The sequence below is a fragment of the Cuculus canorus genome, chromosome 2, assembly GCF_017976375.1.
Source record: "Cuculus canorus isolate bCucCan1 chromosome 2, bCucCan1.pri, whole genome shotgun sequence".
Taxonomy (NCBI): domain Eukaryota; kingdom Metazoa; phylum Chordata; class Aves; order Cuculiformes; family Cuculidae; genus Cuculus; species Cuculus canorus.
In genome coordinates, this window is record NC_071402.1 from 144,491,637 (window position 1) to 144,518,324 (window position 26,688).

The 26,688-nt window shown below is 43.1% G+C and overlaps 1 long non-coding RNA gene across 1 annotated transcript; it reads right to left on the reverse strand.

The window, feature by feature from the left end:
* Positions 1-257: 257 nt before the first annotated feature.
* On the reverse strand, positions 258-25,959 carry LOC128851313 (uncharacterized). The gene is made up of 3 exons (XR_008448650.1): positions 25,662-25,959; positions 15,048-15,251; positions 258-3,391 (listed from the first exon to the last, which is right to left on the reverse strand). It is a non-coding gene; the product is annotated as an uncharacterized LOC128851313 (long non-coding RNA).
* Between the last annotated feature and the right edge of the window lie 729 nt (positions 25,960-26,688).

A 26,688-nucleotide genomic window follows, 5' to 3' on the forward strand; every position in this document is an offset into this window, starting at 1 on the left:
TTAATGATTTGTTCTGTGGCCATATACAGGATCACAAATGCAATAAAAGTGGGAAATATTGAGTTAAAGCAATGTTCTGGCATGGTGATGTCATCTATACAATAAACAAATGTCAATGCAGAGCTATAAATAATCTTTTTATTGTAGTCTTGAATTGATCTGATACCAGATGTACACACACTTCATGAAAATTCCTTTGCTTTGAAGAAGGAGACAATAACCTGCAACAGAAATTTGGATATATTTATATGGGCCGTTGTCTTTCCTGCAAATAACGCCTATGCCAAGCACAACACGGTCCTGTGAGTGTGGAGGCTAAAAGAATCACTCTGGGCTGGTAAATATTTTCCTGACAGCAGGCAGGTCCTTAGAGGCATAGAAAAACCTTTATAAAGAATGTTTCATTTGCTGTATGAAAAAGACCTCTTTTACATAGGGAAACTCCCAAGTTCAGAAAGCTAACTGTCCGCCAGCATCCTTGAGCTTTCACTCTATGTGATGCAAAGAGTAAAACACACTATTGTGAAACATCATGTAAACATGCAAACACACTAAAATAGCAATCTTGGGCAGCTAAATCTGTTCTTTTGTTCAGGGTCTCTTTTAATTTCTGTTTCTATGAGATCTGTTTGTCCAACAGAAGCTTTAATATTAAAACAATTGCATTTTGAAAAAAAAAAAAAGCCTCCCGTTGCACCAGTCGAGCAGTGTCTTGCGGCTGGCTCAAGCCGATGAGAATCTTTCCATTGACGTCATTAAGCTTTTATTCAGGCTCTTAATCTGCAATCAATCAACCCTTAACATTATTCCGCGCAGAACTCCATGCCTTCTTTTGGTACAAAAAAATGAGACCAAATGCTTGTCCCAGCTACTACCAGTGCTGGCAAAATTGTCTGGGTCATAATTACATTTTCAGTGAGCCTCAGTCGGGAGTAATCCTGGCATGCCTTGTTTTGTCATTTTTTTCCCTTATATACATTCCTGTAGCTTCGCCCTTTGTTTTTTGTGCTACCCTGGACTGCGCCCTCTGATCTAAGCTGGGGAGCCCAATCCTGTGGCATCCCAAGTGCTGCCAGGATGCCTAAGCGCTGGGGTGGCTCCAGGGGCACACGGTGCTTCCCAGAAGCAGGCTCTGGGATGTCAAATCTTCCTGTGGTAGCATGAGGTATTTACTAACAGTGCTGAGAATCTGCATGAGGTTGTTAGGAAAACAGACATATAAACCCTAATCTTCCTAGGCCTCTCCCAGCATTGTGTTGAGTACATTTCATTACTCTTTCCATCTCTGGTGGCTACCGCCACAGCTCCAGTTCCCTGTGGGGCAGGGGTAAAAGGTGCAGATTTGGGGCAAGAAAGGAGACTGTCATGGGACACAGAGTTACAGGGCTTAGTGCTGGTCTGTTCTGCTAGCAGGCAGTCTCTCAAACCAGTAAGCAAGCACTGGTGTAACGGAATCACAAAATCACAGAATGACCTGAGTTGGAAGGGACCCACAAGGATCATCGAGTCCAATTCTTATTGCTGCAAATGACTACCCCAAAATTTACACCATGTGTCTGAATGCATTGTCCAAATGTTTCTTGAATATTGTTAGACTTGGTGCCATGACTATTTCTCTAGGAGGGGCCTGTTCCTGTGCTCCACCACTGGCTGAGTGAAGAACTTTTTCCTAATATCCAACCTAAACCTCCCCTGGCACATCTTCCTGCCATTCCCTCGGGTCCTATTGTTGGTCACCAGAGAGAAGAGTTCAGCTCCTCCTCCTTCCTTTGTGAGGGAGCAGTAAACTGCTATGAGGTCTCCCCTCGATCTCCTCTTCTCCAGGCTGAACAGATCAAGTGACTTCAGCCACTCCTCCTACGATTTTCACTCTAGACTCTTCACCAACTTGGTGTTGTGGACTCCAGAGGCAGGAGAGGTGCAAAGGCTGAACTGGTGGTCAGGGAGAACAGAGAGGAGCAACTAAGGTTAGAACATTCAAACTGCTGATATATCTGGGTGAGGGTTAAGATGGTCTGGGCTTTCTCATAGGAGGCACATTTTTTTCTAGGCTGTGAATAGGAAATGGGCCACGGGTCTGTCCAGCCATTCTCTGGGGAGAAGTGCTGCAGGCACTCAAGACTGAACACCAGTTCTTTCTGTGCAGTGAGGAACCTTGCTGTCTTGAGTAGTTTCATTGCAATGCTAAAGATTACATACACATACCCTAAGACTTAATTTGTGGTGAAGCCATAAATTAATTTATGCCCATCTCTCATTGTGTATTGTTTCTGTGAAGATAGAAGCAGATACAAGTCACAGGTAGAAAATGAAGAGTAATTGATGGAGCAGCTAGAGGGCTTTGTTGAAGCTACATTCATTTTGTGCTTGTGAATTATGCCAATAATAGCAAATATATGTACATACATTAATAGCACATTCAGGATAATCTCTTGGTGTGTAAAGTATGTGCAGGTACTCTGGTACTATATATTCTGCAGCGATATAGTGTATCAACAACATGTGTCTCTGTTTCTGAATTAATGCTGAATATTCCAGGTCCTCTGTCAGACTGAAAGCCTTTGCACTATAAATCACATGAGAGCAATAATTTAGCCTTTTGCAATGAGAAGGCTTGTTCTGGAAAACCTTTCACCTTAAAGGCTCCCTCTTGACTTTGGGTGGATTGGTCTTGCAGGTGTCCCTAATTTTCTGGGCTAGAATTTACAGATAGAAACTAACAAACAGATCTGTGTCTCCCGTATTTACTGCAGGTGTGCATGTAATACAACACTAAAGTAACAAGGCAGTGAGATCTTCCTTTATGTGGTTCATGGACACAGAAAATTAAAAAGTTTAAACTGATGTGGGACAAAATATGCTATGTTGCTGCCTTTCAGTATTTAAAAGGAGCCTACAGGAAAAGATGGGAAGCGGTTCTTTATGAGGAAGTGCAGTGACAGGACAATGACTCTTTAAACTGAAAGAGGGTACAATTAGATTAGACATTTGGAAGACATTTTTTTACTGTGAGGGTGGTGAGGCCCTGGAACAGGTTGCCAAAAGAAGTCACGGATGCCCAGTTCCTGGAGGTGTTCAAGGCCTGATTGGATGGGGCTTTGAGTAACCTGACCTAGTGGAATGTGTCCATGGCAGCAAGGTTGGAACTGGATGATCTTTAAGGTCTCTTTCAACCCAAACTGTTCTATGATTCTATGATTCCACATGTGGAATTGTTACTTGCTCAGTACTGGTACTCACCAGCCGCAGGGGACCTGCTAATAGCTTGGCTGCTGTCACAAGGGCCCTGACATTTCAAGTGTCCTTAGAGACTTAAATCTAGAGATGTAAGAAATGCAAATGTTGGTTCACAAGACAGTTTTCTTGCTTTCAGCACCTCAGGAAAAAAAGCCTGGAAAATATGAAATGAATGTAATTAATGACTCACAGAAATTGAGAAGAAAAAATATCTAAAGTAAGTTGTATGAAATACCATCATTTCTAAATCAAATTGATTGATTCTAACTGGCTGACCTATATTCAGAGGTGTGTGGCCAGAGAGGCCAGTCTTTCTCCAGCATTGTAGAACTATGAAAAATGAATTATACTGTGATTTGGCACCCTAATAATGCATCTTGGCCAACTTCTGTTGAATGGATCTTCTAAGTAAACAGCTGTAAAGCTGTGCTGATTGCGTTGGAGCTTGAACCTCTTTGCTCAGGCCATGAGAACCAGAGCTTCATCAGAGAAGGAGAGGGACCACAACCTGCCTGGGAAATGCAGGAAGGCTGCAATGAATGGCCAGGCAGCCTGGCATGGGAGGAAGACTGCTCTGCCTGCCCTGAACCTACTGCCCTTAGATGTCTGCCTCAGTTTGCATTAGCAAGCAGCAGTTGCTAGAGTCACCTGAATCATGCAAAAGCTTTTGAGGAAAAACATGGTTGGAGCTCTGTAGACAACTCTTTTGTTTCTGAATCACTAACTAAATGGAAAAGGAAGAAGAAAAAAAATTATCATCCATCTGGGTCAAACAAAGGAGGAGGATTAAGAAGCAGCACCTAGGGCCTCAAGGTACCTGGACAGGTATTTCCACAGAGAGGATTACTACAGGTAGAATCTGTGAGCTGAGTGTCGAGCTGATTTGCTTCACCCAGCCCCCCTGGGTCAGGACACCTGCGGAAAGCTCCTGGAGAGCCATGTCTGAGTGCCTGCTCTCCTGTTCCTTGTGCAGAGGACCCCACCAATCTGGGGCAAGCTGCAACTTGCCTTCTCCCAAAAATGAAGGCAGGGAGGGGGACAAGCTCTTTAACAGATACTGCCCAGCATTCTGTTCTCAGTCACAAGAAGGTAAATTAAGGAGGATTTGGGTTGTGCTGTTATTCTTCTGGATAAATGCTACTGATGTACGGGCAGCGTTGGCAGGCAGCACTTTTGGATTTCTTTTCTTGTATTTGTATATTTTAAGTTCAAGAAAAGGAGATGAGGTCACAGGCCTTTACTTTCAGCAAATACCAGGGAGGAAAAAAACCCAACAAAACTACCTAGTAAAAGTTCCCTTAGAAGGTGACTATCTCAGTGTGCCTGCTGTCCGCCTCCAGCACACCAGCACTGGGCGATGCTTAGTAAGGAAGAGTGTGTGGGAATGGGGACTGGCAGTGCTCCCACGCGGTAGGCTTCTGCACATGGAGATGGGAAAGCAGGGCCAAACCTGAAAAGCTGTGCCACTCTTGCAGCATCCAGAACCGGAGGACACTTGCTGACCCCCACCAAGCTGTGTCTGAGATGAGTTCTTGGTTTCCCCTCTGCAGGCACGACATCTCACAAAGGCACGTTATAAACTCAGTGAGCATGTCAGCACAGCCTGAAGGCAACCAGCAGGGAAACAACCTCAGGTCTGTTTTTTTCACTCTTTCTAAATATATGGGCAATGACAGGTGTAAAATTACACCAACCAGGCAATAACTCAGACTTGTTTGAGTGCCAATTATGTGTCTTTTTACAACACTGGGCCTCTGCCTGAACACATCATTTAGGAGAAAAATATGTTGTAAAAGTGTATTCATTCGAAAGAATGCTATAAATGCTATAAAGAATAGATTCTTAATATCAGACTCACTTATTTAATCGTCAACCTTTTTCACTGCTCCTCCTGTTATTGTTCTGGGATAAAGGAGATCTGGATGCCCGGTGTTGTGTGCACAATTTTGTAGATTTATCAAATAAACCATCAAAACCAAATACACATGAATCTTAGCCATGTATGGTCACCAAACGGAGTAAATGGCTTACAAAACCCAGAAAGATGACCACTCATTAAAAAAATGCTGGACACTGTTATTTTGATGGCAGAGACTCAAGCTATGCAGCATACGGTACAGTTTACAGAAAAGGAGTTTGTTAATTTAACGTGGTGGCTTGGCAGGCAGAATATCTCACTGCCTGGGGCACGTGGTCAGGCTGGATTATGCCCTCGTAACAAGGGCAGCAGTAAGAATTTAGCCTGGCCTTTGTGATTTGGTTAATAACAACTAAAAATCAGGTGAAGATGGTGGGATCCTGCCTCTGAAGTTCTATGAGTGTGGATACCGCCCTTTGCTATCAGTAATGATTTATGTATGAATTCATTTGCCCACTTCATGAGTGGAACCACTGCCTTCTCTGAAGCCTTGGGGACTTCAGTGGCTGACCAATGAACACCTTCAGTGGAAGAAGGCCAAAAGAAGATAGGCAAGGATGATGCTCATGAAACTCAGAAAAGTATATTAGGAGTACCCACAGCTGTTATAAAGGAAGCTGAACTTACCTCAACACAAAGGGGACTAGAGGGTGGCTTTTTTCTTAGGTAAACAGCAGTATCAGTTGAGTGGGTCAACTGGTTGTATAAATGGCCTTCCCTAAAATAATTGATAAGTATTATCTTCCTGAGACAGCTAGACCAGCATGGGGGAAGAGTAATGTGGCTCAGCCCGACATGGAGTCTAAAAATTAACCAACCAATTAAATGAACCCTGAAGAGAGGAATGGGCTTGAGCCGCCTTCAGCTGATAATGGAAATCATGTTTGTATTGCAATCCAACTGTACATTGCAATTGGTATATTGTGTTTGGGTTGTGATTTCATTATATTGCTGTATCATTCTGTTCAATCAGAATCTCATCTAATGTCAAATATCTACAAATAAGTATATTTTACATTAAACATCAAACCCTCCTCATGTGGAACACCTAAAAGAACCTGATGAGAGAGTATTGGAATCCTTACGCTGATGAGGAATCAACCTCCAAAGCCTTTTGGAGCACATCATTGTTGTCAGTAAAGCTGAATGCACATTCTCTGTAGTTATCACACATAGTGTCACTGCAGCTTCCAGTATTTCCCTGTAATTTCCCAAACTGCAGATGATTAAGACAACTAATATGAAACCACAGCTTCTGTGCAATCTTCCCAAAGAATTGTGCAAGCCTCTAGAAATCCTCTTGACTTCATGTTTCTACCCTGGCTCTTCTCCATCCTTTCTGTATCTCTCAGGCTTCTGACACTCAGATGTTGGGACTCAGATGAGCAGAAAAAATGTGTGTTTATTATTCGTCTGTGTTCTGTAGAACTACAGGGGAAGGCTGAGCCCTTGTTCTTCAACAGAAGCATGCAGGATGATTCAAAGCATGCATATGCATTTATTTACATGTCCATAATTACCTTATACACTATCATAATGTCTTATAATGTGTATAATAATAATATATTTGAATAATTTTTATTATTACATATAGTCGTATACTTTCATATTTAAATGTGTATGTTTAACTTTCTCAGCCAACAAATGGAAACAATGAACTAGAAGCCAGAAGCCCTAATATAGTTGAAATTTGTCAAATGTACATGGAAGTGCTTTGTCTTGTGGCACAGATGTATTTACAAGAAATCATTTCACACATACAGTTATGCTCCTGATAGACATAGTTTTCTCTTGCTGACACTGTATTCCTCAGTCTGTAAAAAGCTGTTTCTTTCCTTGCAAGCCCTGTTTTAATAACACTTCAAGCCATTTAAAAATCTGCACTGCAAGCAGAGTCAAGGAGTGTAGAGCAGCGTAGAAATCAGGGTGAGAAGAATGTAGCCAAGTCTGGGGCTTGCACAGATGTTTTTGTGTAGAGCTACACATACTGCTATGATTAAGAGGTACCCCATTTGGTAAAGGAGCTGCAAAGCAAGACTCAAGGGTTACATATTCCCATGTACGGGAGAAATGCACATTTGTTAACAGAAAGAAATAACCTGCACCAAGCTCCAAGTTTTCAAACAAAAAATGTTTCTAAAATATATTAACAACAAAAGCAGGACCAAAGACAATCTCCGTCCTTTACTGGATGCAAGGGCAACAATAGTGACAAAGGATGAGAATAAGGTCGAGGTACTTAATGCCTTCTTTGCCTCAGTTTTAATCGTAAGGTAAAATGTTCTCTCGGTACTCAGCCTCATGAGCCAGAAGACGGGGAGGGAGAACAGAACAAAGCTCCAATGATCCAAGAGGAAACGTTTAGAGACCTGCTTACCCAATTAAACATTCACGAGTCTATGGGGCCAGATGGGACCCACCCAAGGGTGTTAAAGGAGCAGGTGAGTGCTTGCCAAACCCCTTTCCATTGTCTGCCAGCAGACCTGGCTGACTAGGAAAGTTCCACTTGACTGGAGGTTGGCAAATGTTACACCCATTTACAAGAAAGGTCAGAGGGAGAATCAGGGATCTACAGGCCTGTCAGTCTGACCTTGGTACCAGGAAAGCTCACGGAACAGGTCATCTTGAGTGCTATCACACAGCACACACAAGACAGACGGGTGATCAGGCCCAGTCAGCATGGGTGAAAGGCAGGTCCTGCCAAACTAACTTAATCACCTTCTATGACAAGGTGACCCACATAATGGATGAGGGAAAGGCTGTGGATGTAGTGTACTCGGACTTCAGTAAAGCCTTTGACACTGTTTCTAAAGGTATTCTGCTTGAGAGACTGGCTTCCACTGGCCTGGAAAGGCGCACCCTCTGCTGGGTTAAAAACTGGCCCAGAGAGTCATGGTAAATGGAGTTAAATCCAGTTGGAGTGGTGTTCCCCAGGGCTCATTTTTGGGTCCAGTTCTGTTCAATATCTTTATTGATGATCTGAAGGAGTGTACTCTTAGTAAGCTCGTGCATGACAATAAGCTGGGAGGAAATGTCAATCTGCATGAGGGTAGGGAGGCTCTACAGAGGGAACTGAACAGTCTGGATTGATGGGCTGAGGCCAATGGGATGAGGTTCAACAAAGCCAAGTGCAGAGTCCTGCATCTGGGACACAACAACCCCATGCAGCGCTACAGGCTTGGGGAAGAGTGGCTGGAAAGCTGCCTGGTAGAGAAGGACCTGGGGGTGTTGATTGACAGCTGACTGAACATGAGCCAGCAGTGGCCCAAGTGGCCAAGAAGGCCAATGGCATCTTGGCTTCTATCAGAAACAGTGTGGCCAGCAGGACCAGGGAAGTGATTCTGCCCATTTACCTGGCATTGGTGAGGCCGCACCTGAACCACTGTGTTCAGTTTTGGGCCTCTCACTACAAGAAAGAGATCGAGGTACTGGAGCATATCCAGACAAGGCCAATGAAGCTTGTGAAGGAGCTGGAGGCCAAGTCTTATAAGAGGCTGCTGAGAGAACTGGAGTTGTTTAGCCTAAAGAAAAAGAGGCTAATCTTACCAGCGTCTACAACTGTCTGAAATGAGGTTGTAGCAAACTGAGTGCTGGTCTCTTCTCCCAAGTTATAGATGATAGGATGAGAGGAAACGGCCTCAAGTTGCACCAGGGGAGGTTCAGATCAGACATCAGGGAAAATTTCTTCGCCAAAAGCGTTATAGGCACTGGAACTGGCTGCCCAGGGAGGTGGGTGAGTCACCATCCCTGAAAACGTATAGATGAAGTCCTCAGGGGTATGGTTTAGTAGTGGACAGGTACTATTAGACTCTGATCTCACAGGCCTTTTCCAACCTAGTGAGTTTATGGTTCTATGATTAAGACACATATTCCCTGGGTTGTTACCTTCAGCTAGCTCTTTTTAAATGAAAGTGTCTTGCCACAGAGCTTTTGCATGTGAATTCATGACAAAGCCTGAGGTACCCTTGTTGAGGGAAGTGATTCTGCCCCTCTATTCCTCTCTTGTGAGACCTCATCTGGAATACTGTGTCCAATTCTGGAATCGTCAAAGTAAGAAGGATATGGAGCTGTTGGAATGGGTCCATAGGAGGGCTACAAAGGTGATCGGAGGGCTGGAGTACCTTCCTTACAAGGACAGGCTGAGAGAGTTGGGCTTGTTCAGCCTGGAGAAGAGAAGGCTCGGAGGAAATCTTATAGTGACCTTCCAGTACCTGAAGGCTACAGAAAAGCTGGAGAGGGACTGTTCATAAAGGCTTGTGGGGAATAGGACCGGGGGAATGAGTATAAACTGGAGAGGGGCAGATTTAGGCTAGACATTAGGAAGAATTTCTTCACTATGAGAGTGGTGAGACACTGGAATAGGTTGCCCAGGGAGGTTGTGTCTGCCCCATCCCTGGAGGTGTTCAAGGGCAGATTGGATGGGGCCTTGGGCAGCTTGATTTAGTGGGATGTCCCTGCCCATGGCAGGGGGTTTGTAACAAGATCATATTTAAGGTCCCTTCCAACCCTAACTATTCTATGATTCTACCCACTCCACTTTGTCCTTCTCAATATCCTCCTAGCCTGGGGCCACGTTTTCCCTTTTTTAATTTAGTCCCAATTCACAGCAACGTCATTTCAGCCAGGGATACAGAGATGCTTCCTGAGCTCCCTGGGGTCATTTTTACCATTATCATAACCCTTCCTTCCCTCTCATCACCACTGCCAAAGACTGAGATAGCAGTTTAACTTTTAAGAACACTTTATATTTCAAACTCAGATCAATGAAAACAAAAAGGCTAAAAGAGATTCAGTGAAGCAATCAAGCAGTGAAAGAGGCTGCCCTTCACCACAGGAGGAACCTTCCTGTGAAGTTCATTTGCTCTCCCATGCATTGAAAAGGAGGTAGAGGGAGAGCCAGGGGGTTCCTGAGTTTAGGACATCTATGGTTCCTAGGACTCCAGTTGGTCCGGATGCAGCAAATTATTGGACAGTGGTATTCAGCATCTTTTAGAAACCTAAATAAATATGGTCAGTATAATGGTCCAGAGGTTCTGAGTCAGCAATTAATGGATCTTTGGGGAAAAGCCTGTGGCTAGCTGGTTTGTAGAACTGATCAACCTGGAAGCAACATCAAAAATCAGACTGGAAGTGCACTTGTGAAAGGAGATTTTGATTACTGTAAGAGGGCAGCAAAAAGACTGCAATAGCTGCTTCTCTTGCCTGTCTGCATTGGAAAGGCCAGATCCTGAAAGTTGCCATGGATATATTCGGTAGGATGCCCTGGTGTCTGCTTGGATCTGTTTGCAGGATACTTCACGAAATAATTATGTGGTTTAGATCTATAGAAAATACTACATTGGAGGCAGTACAAACTCTGAGGGAAAAAGGGTTTGGCTTGTTGGAGAGATTGGGCCAGCAGATGGTAAATACGAGCTTGTAATACATTATTATGCAGTTTGCTGCAGAAAAATGTAGGATAATTTAATATAAGGGCAAGGAACAAATCACCCAGAGCAAAGAGCAGAGAAGGGATTGAAAGTATTATGGAAAAATCATTGAAACCATGAAGCCAGCGCACAGCTGCAGTAATAAAGTCTGTCATAAAGTGGAAGGGACTATAAGAGAGAAGGACTTAGTGTAGATGGTATTAGTGAGAGCCCCATCTGCTCTAAGCCCCATACTGTGTAAGGGGGCTGTTAATGGCTCAGGGGGCTACAGGGCAACTCAGAGCAAGGGCATCTATTTTACTACCAGGTTTACGTGGAGGAGGTGACCTAGGTGTATGTTCCAGCATCCTGCAGGATGCTCTTTTGCAACAGAGATGGAAGTAGGCATGGAGCTCAACCAAGACATGTAACTATCAGCTCTTCAAGTCCTTACATAGAAATAAAAGTCTAGTATTTTTCATGTGTTTTCTGTTTGTTTAGCTCTAAATAAGGCCCAGGCAGACATTTTGCTATTTGAGTGACATGCCTTCAACTCTGGAAAATCTCCAGTGCCTTAATGCTGAATGACCATCATATGGAGGCACACCAGGTAGCCAGCACCCATGAAAGATTCCCACCATTATTTTCTGAAACATACCTGCCCCAACAAACCTTTCCAGAAAAACAATCATTTTCCTCAAATTCCAGAAAACCTGTGCTAGATTTCTCCAGAAAAATATGGGAAAAGCTCTGCATTATTTAATATTATTATTCTGATTTTTTTGCAAACTTCTTTCTCAAATGACCACGATTTTCCAATTTGTTAAGCAAAAGATTCACTTTAATCTGAAACTCAAGCTGAGGTTCCCCTTCTTTTGTCTTGTTCCCAACCCCAAATAGCCTGCAGATCAGGCTACGCTGCTTTACCCCTGCATGGTGCACACTGCTGTACCCCAGCCCTCTGCACCAGGGACTGCCTTTGTCTTCCATACGATTGCAGAGTGATGAATGAGCTCAGAATGTGACTGAGCAGGAATTAATGAAGTTTAATACTGTCTTTGGCCAGCCACAGTGACGACCACTTGATAGCTGAAGAAACGATTGCATTCCACAAGAAACCATATAATTAAACCTACAGGAACCTCTACATCAAACACAAGTATGTGTCACTACCCTAGATGAAAGTATACGTGAGGCATAGAAGGGGGAGAGCTTTTACTGCCTCTCCTTTTACAAAGGCTTATGTGTTTGAGAAAGAGGCCAAGCAGCCAAGGCAAGCTAGCAGAGAAGATGTAAAAGAAGCGCTTGAAACAATAACACCCCAATAGTGCAACATAAAAAGCTATGCGAGAAAGAAAGAGCATTTGATTGGGTTAGAGGTATCCCCTTTCATCTGATTTTCCCTGTGATTTGTGACCAGTTCATACTCTTAGTGCATTCATAGAAGTGCACCAAAAGAAATACCTTCCTCATCACCACTTTTTCTTTTAAAGAAAATAGTCCACATTCCTTCATTCGGATAAAAGCTTAGAGTCAAAAGGGAAGGGCACTAATGCTGCTGCCTGAGATGCAGGAGTGCAACTCAGCCTCTGCACAGAGAACAGGAAAAAGGAATATGTGAAAAAATTCTTGCTATTGAAGTCACTACACCGACATTCTGATTTCACGCATGGAATATATCTGCTAAGGAAGAAAATGCCAGTTTTGTACAGTCAATCCTGAGAGTAAACCCACACTTTAAATAATGAGAGAGCAAGGAAGTGCATCCAAGGTTGGAACAAAGCTTTACGTTAAGATGAATAAAGGCTAGCAGTGCTCTGGATGCCTTCAGAGGTGAATCTGTGTGATTTTCTCATAAATAAGTTAAGTGAGTGCAATGGAGTTGTGTACACATTAATTCACTTCCCAGAAATAGAGAAATGTGAGGCATCCCTAATGTCCCACTCTCCTGGATCCAGGCCCAGTTACGCAAACACACATCCTGATTGTGTGTTGAATGGCACAATTTCAGCGCCACTCTTAGCCAAACTCCCCATCTCGGCCAACAAGCTCAGCAACCCAAGTAACATGGAACCCACTTCATCCCCTGCAGCATGAAGGTCACCTCAACAAGCCCAAAGGGACAATGCAACTGTCCTCAAACCACTTCAGAGCAAGGCTTTCCATGTGCTGAAGACTGAGGTCCCAGTTTGCCCCGCAGTGTGGTCTCCCCTCTCCCTTATATCTTCACTGCGGGCTTGGTTGGCACAAGGTTTACAGCGTTGCGTTATATGCCTGTGTTTTCACCAGCGCTGTCCTCTGTCCCCACGTTCCTGGGACATCCTGGAGCATGTTCCACACCACTTTGGGCAGGAAGAATGCTGGGGGATGATGCTGTAGGAAGGCTGGATGAACTAGCCTGTTCCCTGAGCACTTTGGCTTCATATCCCCTTCCAGATCAGGTACACCTAGTGGAAAATGGCGTTCACTTTGTTTGCATGAGATTTGCCTCAGGAGAGGGGAGAGGTTAGGGATAGTGTGCCAGAAATTAGTCAAAACTGTGAGCCAGCACTGATTCAAACAATTTTAACTGGAGACACTCTGAGCAAGAGAATACAGCGCTAACGTATGTTCAGTTGCAGCTGCCCCAGCTTTGTTATCACTATCATCCTGAAATGGGAAGCGGGACAGCATAGGTGACCTCCTTCCCTGTGATTTTGTGATGACCACGAGTTAATACTTTTACTGTTATATTTTTAGATTATGCTCTACTATTGGCTTCCCCTGAAATAATGAAACAATAACAACATTTAAGAAAGTGTAAAATACAGTTTGTTTCAAAAAATTATTTTTTAAAAAAATTTCTTTTTCCAGGTTGACTTCTTCTGAATTCAATTTCCACACATACTTTTCAAAATAGTTGGGTTTATTCATGTTCAGAATACTCATTTTTAAACACTCATATTCACTTCAAAACAGGAATGCAAGGTTTGAAGAGTTGAGCTCTGAGTAACAGCCCAGGGTTGTGGGGGAACATCCCTTCCCTGTAGCCTTGCTCAAGACCTCTAGTACAGCAAAAGGGAAGGCATGAGCTGTGAGAGCTCCATGGAGGTGAACTTTTCGTGTTTCTGTATGGCTTTTCTCTGTGTCATTATCTGCAGCAGCAGCAGCACACACAGAGCATACACATGGGCTACTTGGCCATTGCGGTAGGTAGCACACAAACCCAAGCTAAAAGGAGATTCCAGCCTGGGCAGAGAGTACCACTGCTCCCTAGTAGTGCCTGGGCTGCAACCAAGTCCTCTTTACATAAGCCTTTTCACCTGGACAGTACAAATTGCCACTGTTGGCAAGATCCTCATCTGGAGCAGGATCACACCTTTGCTAATTAAAGCAAAGTCCTAGATAGGACTCAAGTCACTGAGGCTGGAAATAACATTTTTCCGGAAGCTGGCAGACCAGGGCAGCTACACCTTTGCCTCCTCCCCCTAAGTGACAGCCACCAGCACACTGCGGACTGGCGCAGCTCTCCATTTCCACCCTGCCTCTCCAGACAGAGCTGTGCAAAGAGGCTGGGGAAGGCCTGGCTGTCACTGCAGGACTGGAGAGTGACGCCAGAGCTTCAAAAAGCTCCTCTGGGCCTTCAGACCATGTAATGTTCAATTGGCCTTTCTTACACTCAAAAGTACAGATGGGTTCAAGCAGGGGGAAAGATCTAGTTTAGACATCTGTATGCTGGAGGGATGCCTTCCTCCCCTCCTTGTCTTGTCTGGGTATAGACTGGGTCCTCTCTCCTCATTAACTCTGGAAGCAATCCTCAGGGCGTGCCACCACTAAAGCTCGTTACAGCTGCCAGAGGCAAGAGAAGTAGTCTTGTGGTAAGCAGTTAGAGCAGTTTATCTCCTTTACCTCCAATACATCATCATGGCCTGACCAGATATCTTACACCCATTTGCAGCTGAAAGGGACCCCTACAGATTCGGCAGCCCCTGAGTGACTTTCATTTTTTTCAATGTACTTTGGGGTAATTACCCTAAACAATTCTAAATGAGGCTAAGAAAAATACCTCCACCCTTTAGTTTAACTGCAGCTGCTGATTTCTAGCAGGTCTCAAAACAATGGATCCTGTGTGCTATAAGAAACTTTGATCTGGCGTGAGTCCTTTCCTGAGGAGGCTCCAAGAAGAAGAAAGAAGCCCAGCTCGTTCCAGGGCAAAACAAAAAGCTACGTTCTTATATGCTCAGTATTACATTTAGACTCATTTTGACACATCTGCATAATCCAAGTACAGATCAAAGCCTGGATGCCTGAAAATATTTCCCCCGACAATGAATGCAGGATTACAGCAACTCCATACATCACACAACAGGTGGTTGGACACCAAAGAATCACATTTCTGGAGCCACTCAGGATGTACGCCAGGAGGAATTTCACACATGAAACAAATCAAGCAAAAGTGGTCTTGAGCTTCACTTTGAGCAATGTAGAAACCACTCAGTCCTCACCTGGCTGATGCTGCAGCCCAGCACTGGAAGGGCCACTGGAGCCAGGACCCGGGTCTTGGGGCTGGACTCTTGGGCTGTGCTGTCGAGGGAGGGATCTGGGTCCAGATCAAAGCACCCCAGGCTCATCTGGGCAAAGGACTTGACTCAAGAAGGTCTCAGGTACAGACTATACAGAGTTTATCTTCGGGCGCTGTGCTGACTGATCTGCAAGTTACAACAGTTAAGATAATTAAACTGTTTCTTGTCAGTGAATTATAGATCCCTTCAGGCTTCTGCTGTCAATGATGAGAAAGATAGTGGTTACTGTTACAGGAGCCAAGATTGGTAACAAGCTGCCTTCTAAGGAATGTTCCAATCTGGGGGCAGATATTTTAGGGAATGTTCAAAAAAGAAGATTTTCTTTATGTGGGACAGAAGTTCCAATGCCATCGCTGTAAATATAGCAATACATCCATATACACATACATTCATGCACATGCATAAAAATATTTATATATATAAAATATACATACTATATTTGCAGTTATTTATATAAGGCTTTTCCCACTAGAATAGTGCAATAAAAAACATATCTTGGGTAATGCTCTTCACATTGCATTTGCTTTAACTTTCACAGTGGAAGGATGAAAAAATAATTTTCTTAAAATTTTAGCATGTTTTAGAGGATTGTTTAATTTGCCTTTGTGGTCTATGCAAGTTGCTGTAGATGGGATTCTGTCAGGATAGGATGTTAAAAGGCACTGTCCTCATCAATCATAATCCCAGCACACTGCTGTGGGGAAGAATAAGCATTGTACTTCATAAGCACGAACCCAGTATAAGCAGATTTAATGGAATCTTCCCCTGGCACGAATACGTACTCATTCATCATGTGCTCTGAACACAAACGCAATCTGTTTACTTTACCTAACTCTTATTAAGAAATTTGCGGTGAAACTCTGACCTGAAATGGTCATTGGAAAGAAATCTTGGATAAAGAAATCATCTTCACCCAGGAGACACGCAAGCAAAAATCTATGTCCTCCTTTATTTTGATGGGATGGCTCTGCCCCTGCAGCTAACCTCCCACACTTAGCTGTCATTGGAAAACATCCTTGGGAAGAAACACTGGTATGTACCTGGACCTGCCTGGGAAGCACTTCTGCATGCTACTTGCTAGACATAACTACTGCTAGGTGACTAAACGCAGGTTTAGGGACCCAGGCTTAAAAGCTGACGTTAGTACTGCACTGTTACTTTAGTTAGAAACAAGAAACTGGTGTCAGTAAATATAAGTGAAAAAGAAGGATGTTCACAAACAAAAGAACACCCTTCAATAAAGGAGGAAAGTGTGTTGGCTCCCAGCCAGTGGCACTCACTCCAAAGCAATTTCAAGATAATGGCTCATTCATTAAGAAGTATTGCTCAACAGCAACACAGCAAGGGTGATGTGCAAGAGCCAGCATCCCCTTCGTGCCAGGGCTGGGCACTGGGAACAACCTGCCACCCCTCCGCAGAGGGCTACCAGCTGCAGTCCCCTCGATCAAGGCAGAGCAGAGGGTATGGTACAACATCACAGTATTTTGGGACGCAATACCCTTGCTAGTCAGGCCTAGAAACCTGCAGCCTAAACAGCTCTGTTTTTTTAATGTAACATAAACAAAAGTGATTTTCAGAGGAATCTGAACAGAACTCTTTTGACTGCATCTTGCATTGCCAACAATTTCCTGCTTTGTATTTTTGGTAGAATTTCTTCATACTAAGACAATACCCAAGAGACTAATTTATTTTTAAAAATTCATACAAATGATTAAATATTAGATAAACACAATTATCTCTCAACTTGCTTATAAATAGATGCCTCAGTTACTGCACTGCATTCCAGGACCCAGGGACAAGGATCTCATTAGACAGCCTTAACCAGACCATACAGACAACCTTATTAGGAAAGACGACTACCATGCGCCTGCTTGTGATTTCACTTCAGCTGAAGGACTTTTTGACAACTTATTCTTGTGGAATAATTGCCAAAAAAAATAGTTCTAAGTTGTGCTTGAAAGAAAAAAATGGAGAGAGAGGAAAAGAGGGAGGGAGGAAGGAAGGAAGAATGGAAATAAGAGAATTATTAAGTATTCACTTTTTATTTCCATATGTAATTGATAAGCAACAAATTTAGCCACACAAAAGTCATTGGAACAGATTTTGGGAAATAAAGCCCTACCTAATATCAGTCACGATAGGGCATTTTCTGATCCTGTCACAATTAGCATGTATGAATACCTTGACTGACTTAGCAGAAATGGAGAATAGCCCTCAGAGAAGGAAGCATGGACTTCTCCACTTTGGAGGGTGGTTCAGAAGCTAGGAAGCCCATCTCTGCCTGTAGATTCGTTCAACAAAGGACAAACTATTACTGTTGTTTTAAAATCTTTCTCCTGCTGTTGCACCCAAAGGCCACAGCCAGGCCTGAAGCTCCTTTTTTTTTGAGAAGAGCTGCACAAAGATAAGAACAGGCCTAATTTTGTGCCAAAAGCATCTGCAGCAGCAAACTGAGGCATGGTTACAGCCATATTTATTGGCGTTCCAGCACCATGACTCATATGGAATTAGCTCTGGAAGCAGAACAATGTAAGCTGAAGAGGTTTACACTTGAGGGATAAACAGACAAAGGAGATGGATTGAGGAACCAGCCTGCAAAAGAGCAAATCTAGGAGAGAATTGGTGCAGTAAAACTTTGTTAGTTACTGGGCTTTTCCTGTTTTTTTCCCTTCCTTTCCCAGCACTGAGGGTGAGTTTTTTGGTCAATGATGCTTACCTTTAAGAGTTAAACGGGTAACAGCAGTTTACCCTGCCTTTGTACAAGCTGAGTGAGTGTGCTGCTTTTTTTAACTTACCACTAAGTCAAAGTGTAAATATTCAGTGACTAAAATGAGACAAAGGGTTAAGTCATGAATTAGGGATTATCCTACAGGATTTTATCAGAGCTTTAGTGAGAGCCCACTACCAAATTCACAAAATCCTCCAAAGATCAAGCTTGTATGAACTCTGAGCATGGGACTGCTTGCCTTATTGACGCAGTTGATTAAAACCCAGGTTTTTAGGTAAGAAAGCTTCTGGTCCACCTATTTTATCATCAGGGTTCATTTAAAGTCTGAGGAGTAGATGCTGCCTTTTGAGAGGCCCACATTTCCTTGACTTTGCTTTCCTGGGTGTTGCATCCTCTATCTCCATTCACCTTCTACCAGCTGGAAGCTACTGGCAAGTTTATATAAACGTAATCTCTGCTTTACACGCAGCCTGATTAATTTCTTCAGGATTTGGCTCATTTCTTTTCACTGATGCTAGAAACTGGTGGCTTGGTGTGCTACTAATGGGGCAGAGCTCCAGTCAGCTGATAGTACAAGTGCAGAACAAACCAGTGTCTTGTGAAATGTGCAGCTGGTCGCCAGAGACACCCAAAACATGCTGGAGATAGAGCAGCTGTCAGTGGCAGAAGGAACAGTAAGGCGAGAAATCTGGATCAAGCCTTAGAGCATATGGCTCCAGGGGCCACAGCCTGAGAGTCTGTCTGGGTAGCATGGATAAAAAAGCAGCTCAGAGAAGAGCCAGAGCTGGGACTGCAGCAGGGTGAGCAACTGGCTCTGTTCAGGTGTTACAGGCTGAAATGCTGCATTAATATAGTTGCTGGGCAGTGCGTGAAATGAGATCATTTTGCATCAGTTGAGAGGCCTTTCACTTCTTGGAGGTCCCTTACTCTCTCCACCTGTACCACCTGTAAGCATGATTCAGACTGGATTCCAAGTGGGAAGAAGAAAGGAAACACACAAATTTTTTTATTTGCTCTGCCAAAGTTCATATAGATTTCTTCTAAAACAAATGAAAGCTTGCTTAACTGGCCTGGAAAACATGAATGCTTACAATGTTATGCTCTCTTTATTACTCTTGTCACACTGGGAGATTGTTAATAGCGCAAGACAGAACAACATTATCCCAAGCAGCCTGAGTTATAAACCCCACAGGCAATATTACACTAAAAAATCCCTGGGTGATGGCAAGAGTTGGTCTCTTTGCTTTACCTACGCAAGGAACAACAGCCTCCCTGCTCAGCATCTCATTAAATTTTCTGTGGCAGTCTTTATGTCTCTGCCCAACTCTCAGCTGGTGGCTGAGGCTTCAAAATATTTGATGTAGGAGAAACTCAAGACAGTTGATGAGAATCTGTAGCAGAGCATAATTCCTGTCATCTTGCTTATAATTTGCCAGTTCTTTGCACTCCCATTTTGTCTGGTGAATTAGTAGGTGTTGAAAACCCTCCTCCTCACAAAGAAATGATCTAGCAGTGGAAGATCTGCCACTGCTAGATCAGATACTGCCTTTCCAGAAACACACTTCCACCTCAAATGAATTTAAATTAACTTTTAGAACCAGTCCTTTACCTGGCTGTCCAGAATATCCTGGTCTCTCCCCAAAATTTCTGAATCTTTTACAATGGCACTGAGCCTTAAATGCCTTTGACAGTGTGTCCTTGGGCTAATAGCATCTTCACGGGGTAATGGGAAGGGCGAGAGCAGAAAAGTGGCTACGAACATTTTTGCCATCTTCACAAATAGTTTTAGATCAATTTCTAGCCTAGTGTGGACCAGCTTGTGAGAACAAAATAGTTTGCCAACTGTGACTCCCACTGTAGTTTATGAAGTAAATCACATGCAGTTCACTTACAGTGAGGTTACAGTAAGCTTACATATGTCAAAGCAGGGCTTGCCACAGTGGCAAGACACAGAAAGCACCGTGAAGAGCTGAGAAGTAGTAATCTGGTTCAGCTGTAGCGAAGGTATGCTTCCCGCACAGAGGCAAGGGTGTACCAGTCACGCTGTTGCTACTGAGCAGTAGCTATTCCTGCCTTTGTGATGTCCTCAGATATGATCCTCTAAAGACTACATTAGCATCAAAGGCTGGACATTGTTGTTGTGGAATTTGTGAGAAGGATTGAGAACATGAGAAGAGGCAAATTTTTTCCCTCTTCTGTCTTCAGGAATATTTTGGCTGAAAGAGGTAAGCATGAGAAGTACTCAAGTACGGCTGCTCTCAATTTAAAGACAGATGCAAGCTATGAAGGAGTAAAACAAACCCTAATGGTCACAGTGAAAAAATTGAAAATCATATTAAACCCAAATGTTTCTCTTTGATAAAAGACGTGGAGAACCTTCAATCACCACAGCCAGTGGAAGCAAACAGCTGAAAAGAGCTACCCCATCCAGAAGACATACCATAGGATCTGCCAGTGTCATCAGCTGAGGACATTTCTAGAGAAGAACCCTGTTTTGCAGGCAGACTGTAACTACCTGAAATGTTTTAATGAGTAAGTTTTTTTGGTTTTGTCTTTTTTTTTAACACTTCCCATTTTCTTCTGGGACTGGGACCAAATAGGATGAAATATCACAAGAAAAACTGGTTTTTCAGGTTTTTTTTGCCAGTGCCAGAAGTCAGAGAGCTGGAAATTTTTATGTGAAAGAATGTTTTACTGGTTCCTCACCTGCTGAATTATGGGGTATATGTAAATGCCAAATAAACATTAGCTTTCAGGTATTTGACTGAACCCATACTCTGAAAACTATTAAGACCATACAAACCTTCTTCTGACTATTAACTTTCTTTTGGGAGGGAGCATGTAGAGAATAGATACATGGTCCCAAAAATGGATGCAACTGACACTACTTCCAAGGCTCAAACTCTTTTACAACGCCCTTTGAAGAACACTTAAAATAATTCTCCAGTATTTTGGTTCATCTGGGTAGGTTAGAAACCAAGACAGTTCAAAATATTCCTTCCTGTTCTATTTCTAATAACTTGTAATTTGGAATAACGAATAATTCAGTGTGGTGATTAGGTAATCTATGGAATTGATGTATCACTGCATCTTTATTTGAACCATGACTGCGGGAAAAAAAACCTTCATGGGCCAGGGCATCAGCCAGCTATACCTGGCTTTAGGAAGAAACTTGCCTTGGGCAAGCTAAGCTTAGGCTAATACTTACAAGATTACTTGCACATTTTTCTGATACATCTGGTATTAACTACTGTCAAAGAAGAAACTAAACATGATCAATCATTGATCAAATGTGGAAAATACAATATGATTAAGGTGCAAATATTTCCCATGCTAGCTTTGCTTTGGACAACATTTATAATATTGAAAAACTCTCAAAAGTTCTACAAAGCTCCTTCCCTTTACTCAATTTTCTTTTCCAAAACAGAGACAGGCAAGGCCAAAACAGGTAGTGTCCAAATTGAGTGCTAACACTGTTCATTGTGCCAGCAAGAACCTCTTTTTCATTCCTTCTCTGATTCTCAGTCTGTTCTTTTCCTCAGGCCACCGCTAGCTATGACAGTAGAATAAAGACAAGGGTATTATCTTCTGAGAATATGTCTAGAAATTAAAATCCCCAGTTTTCTATTCTCTGACTTGATTTGTCATGTTACCTTGTGAAATCATTCAGGGAAAGATTCTCATCTGAATTAGGTTGGTAAGAGTGCATTTTCATTCGAAGATTTCAGACCAGTTTACAGCCTCCCTGTGAATGTCGTTTTGTATTTCGTAGAAATCATAGAATCATAGATGCATTCAGGTTGGAAAAAACCTCTGAGAGCATCAAACCCAACCATCAGCCATGGCTACTAGACCACATCCCGAAGTGACCCATCAACACTTTTAACACCTTTAGGGATGGTTCCAGCACTTCCCTGGGCAGCCTGTTCTAGGGCTTCACCACTCTTTCAGTACAGAAATTTTTCCTAATATCCAATCCAAACCTCCCCCGACACAACTTGAGGCCATTTTCTCTCATCCCATCACTTGTCACTTGGGAGAAGAGACCAGCACCCACCTCACTACAACCTCCTTTCAGATAGTTGTAGAGAGCTATCAAGTCTCACATCAGCCTCCTCCAGATTAAACAGCCTAAGTCCTCTCAATCACTTCTCATAATACTTGTGCTCCAAACCCTTCACCAGCTTTGGTGCCCTTCTCTGGACACACGCCAGCAGCTCAATGTCCTTATTTGAAAAATAAGTTAAACTAACAGGAATTTTAAGGGGATTGAGTAACAAGGTCTGCTTATCTACAGAACAAACATGAGTAGGAGGTAAAACAGAGAAGTGAAACCTCTTGCCCAGGCTCACATAATGTGGCAGTGGCAGAAGGATGGGAATAAGCCAGGTCTCCCAAATTCAAGGATAGTCCACAGCCCTGTTTTCTGTTTTCCAGAAAGTATCTGCAAATTAACAAACCTGCTAGCTGTTTGTGCGTTCCTGTCATTTTAGCTCTCTGTCTTGATCCCTTCTGCTATGTTGAAACAGCTTGACAGCTTGACAGCCTCAGTGTTGAAGCTGAAAACCAAGTGAAGCCACTACTTGTGAGCATCAGACAAATCCTAAAATGTTCCTCTGTCATTAGACGGAAAGGAACCTGCGACTCACTGCCTGAGCAGATCTTCATGGATACAAACAACTAGTGCCAGTGTGCAAAGGTACACGCCACCTGATATATTTTAGACTACAATGTGCAGGCTTGAGATAGCTGCCTAGCAGAGCGATAGATGTACCACTCCTGACAAAATATATGCACATGCCAGCCTGTCTAATTGCCTTGGAGGCAAAGCTCTTAAAATCACAGAAATTCCAGTTGTACCTGCATGTGTAGTGAAAATACAAAGGAATTACAAGATCCCCATTTGGGGTTAAGGGCTCTTGGAAGAAGAGGGCTTGCTGTCATGTGGACTTGTCAAGGTACTCTGCCTAGGGGGTGTAGCCCTGGACAGAGAAAAACTCTGACTGCAGGTGGGTCAAGCCAGATACGGTGTTAGGGAGTTCTTGGAGGATGGCTTTCATCCAGGTATTGCAGGATGGATGTATGGAGGCATCCTGAGGGCAGTTCTCAGCTCTGTGCACAGCTCACTAAGGAAAACCTTGGGCTAGAACCCACTCCGGGTTCTCCTACAGGGAATCTGCTGTACTGTTTCAGGAAAGAAAAATATAAACTGTTATTCTGTTTTTGGCAAAAGTGAGAAACTCCATCGTCAAGGCAGAGCAAGCTTCTGCCCTGCTTATAGTCTACAGGCTTGTTTTTGTTATGGTTCAGCTCCAGTCCAAGCACACCTGAGGCTCTCCATTACTGTAATTAATACTATAGCAATGCCTCAAGCAGAAATTAGGTCCCCATTGAGTGGTGTGCTGCCCAACTGCATGCGAAGATAGCGTTCCTGTTCTTAATAACTCGCAATCTGAAAGGACAAACAATGGTCAGGTTTGTGGGATATAACAGCAGAGATGAATCGAGGGAGAGGGTGATGATAGATCCATGGCTTGTTAGTTCCCTTTCTTTCTGACTCATTTTCTTTACTTATATTACATAAACCTGGATTCAAAGGATGTAATGGGGAAAATATTATTGAAATAGGATACAAGAGGGACTATTGGAATAGGAGGAAAGGTAGTGCACTGAGGATCCTGACTGCAATTAGGGAGAGGGAAGACAAAGGAGCGAACCATGAGAAAGAGGAAAAGCTGAGCTCACTCATCCAACAGCAATAAAGCAGAAAACTGATGGCTTCTCTTTCTTCTAGAGATCTTTACTTAAAACAATGCTAAGTTCCAGCCTTTCCAGTTTCCTTCAGTGCATAGTTGCTGGAAGGGATCCATGCTGGCTCTTCTCCTCAGCTGGGAAAAGAACCAGCCAGGAAACTGTGCAGCTTCCAGCCTTTGCAGAGCCTTGAACCAGACTTGCCTTGAAAATGCTATGGTAGCCGGCACAGACCCTTTGTGGTAGGACCCTCACAGAAAATTAAGCAATCTATTACCTTTGGATAGAGTACCTAGGCCTTTCTCTAACTCCAAAGCCAACTCAGTCTGAGCAAGACCAAAGCCTTTCAAAAGGGAAAAACCAGAGACAACCAGAGGGTCAAAGTCTCTTATGTACCCAGTTTGTTAACTATCCATTGCAAGACTTGCTGTCAGCTTTCCAGTTCTTAGAGCTCCTGCTGTCTCAAAGCCACAAGTGAATTGGCTCTCTTCTTCCCATGATCGACTCATCACTGTACTGCCTAATGTTTTAAACATACCGGGGAAAGCCTACATGTTGTTAACATTGCAACTGTTGTTTGTGTGCAGGATCACTGCCTGGGTAAGATGTATCTATCCTTCTCCAGGGACAACAATCCACTGCAAACCATCTTCAGCAGAAGTATCCTTTACATCTGACTCCTTTTCTCACCCTCCTCCAGTTTCAAGGTATTCTTTCATGCTGAACAGGTGGCAAGCATCATTTGTTACTTTGCTCAGTACATCACTTTTGTGTGGTAAAGTTCATTTATGTGACTCCATATGCTTTCCTTTACTAAATGGCTATAAGATATTTCTATTGTCTTCCCAGAGCACGGCTCAGCTGAGTGTCTGTTGCTCCAAGTCGACATTTTAGCTTTGAAACTATTTAGCCATGTCCCTTTATAACTGTGAGTTCTGTACGGTGGCTGACACCATGATAACTAGTGCTTTACACAACAGTGTGAATACAGACCACATGAACAGCTTCCTAACTGTATCAGTGTTTTACTGACAAATGGTTTCCAGGGCTTGTTCTTGAGCATCACCTCATAACAAACAAAGGTGCCTTCTTAAGTCAAAGTTTACCCTACGTTAAGGTTTGCCTGTAGCTAAAAATCTGAAATAGGCAGATAAAAAAATATAAATTAGCTAATTTGCCAGTGTTTCTGTATTTAAACTTTCCTCTTCTTTGAAGTAAATCCACAGGTATTTTACGATACTGGCTTCCAGAGAACACAAGTATTTCCTGAGATAATTATCCTTTGGAAATTTCTGCAGTAACTATTTTTTTTTTAAATCAAAACAGGCAGAGTGGCAAGGCTAATGGGAGAAAAGAAGAAAGAAAGATCAAAAATGTTACGAGTTCAACAGCAAGGAGCTAACAGAATCATGCAGGAAGAGCCTTGAGGCTTTTTTTTACAAATAAATTAAATGGCTAGAGCCATAGTTGTTTTGTCTTTTTCTTGGGTGTGGGCCATGTAATTCTGAATATTTGGGACACAATGGACATCTTGCACATTCACTTCAAAAGCATAATACATATATGTAGGGCAGATACTAACTGCACTATGCTTGCTGCATGCTCAAAAGAACAGCAGAAAAGTCCTGCCTTTGCACAGTGCACACAGAAAGAAATTCTAGGCATTAGCAGCCCAGCTGTTAATATAAATGCCTACATATTAAGTTCAAAAATATAATAACAATTGATATTATTATAATATCTATAATATATTCTATTGTTTTATAATAGTATTTATCTTAATCACTTATATTATATATTGGGTTTGCTTTCTGGGCAGAAATCCAGAAATCCTGGAAATGTAGCCAGATTAAGCCACTACTAAGCCACTTGATTAAGAGTTTGTTGACTTCCTCCTGTGTCTATTGCTCCAGTAGTTACACCTGGTCTAAATGGATAGGAAAAGACTCTGCCCCACTGGTCCCTGAATGCATAGGAGTCCTGTGACATGACTGATCAATGCCACTTCTTTCAATAAAAAAGTCAAATCCTGCTATGTATGAAAAACAACCCCATACCTGGCAGAAGTTCTCTTCTTCCTTGCAGCTGGAGATGCAGTTGGTGTCGCTGATTACAAGGATGAGATAAAAATATACCAGTTACAGGAAGTGAATTGGCACAAGGTCAGCCACAGAGCATGGCTGAAGCTTATGAGGTTGGGGAAGCTGCTCAACCCTCCCACCCAGAAGCATAATAGCCACCAGCAGGCAGCCAAGACTGCCAGTCCCCAGTTGCCTCTCAGAAATGAACAGTCATCCCTGGAGTCTCCGGAAAGCGTGGTTAACTTTCTCCCCACTGCAGGGAGGGGGTGAAGCATTTATAGAAGGAAACCAGCAGGCACTCAGCACTGACCACAAGCTTGTGCAGGGCTACTGCGGCTCAGCTGACTCACTCCCCGCTGGCAGCCTGTGCTTGCAGCCAGGCGGAGAGCACAAATTGGCCACTGACCCATTTGCAGAAGGGCCAGTGCGAACACCAAGCGCTCACCCCAGCTCTCAGGACAGTGCTTACTCCTCCCTTCAGTTCATAACTTAATTCATTTTGGATGGACGTGAACGCTGGGGCTTCCCTGTGCAGGAGCAAGGGATGGATAAAGCCAGGAGCACAAGTCCAGTTTCTGCACACTATTTAAATAGTTTCCACGAACATGGAAGTAGAACTGGGGGCAGAGGATGCTCTCTGGTTTGAATGTGCAGTTAAAGTGTCTTCAGGGAGAGAAATCTGCCATTCTACCTCTGTTCTCTTCTACTGAAATGAATGGCCGATTGGTATTTTTATTACATTCGTGCCTTCTATGCTCTATGCTAACTCAATATTTTCTGACAAAAAAGAGGTTCAGTGCCCTAATTTTGTTCACACTGTCATTATTCTTCCTTGATGCGGCTCCAGAAATGCGTGTGTAATCTTTAACCCTATATACACACAACCGGTTATTTTGAGATTTTAAAGTTTTAGATAAGAAATACATTCTTCATTCACCTTTAAAAAGGGAGTTAGGAACTTGTTTGTGCTATCCGCCTGCACTGATATCTGGATGGAATATCT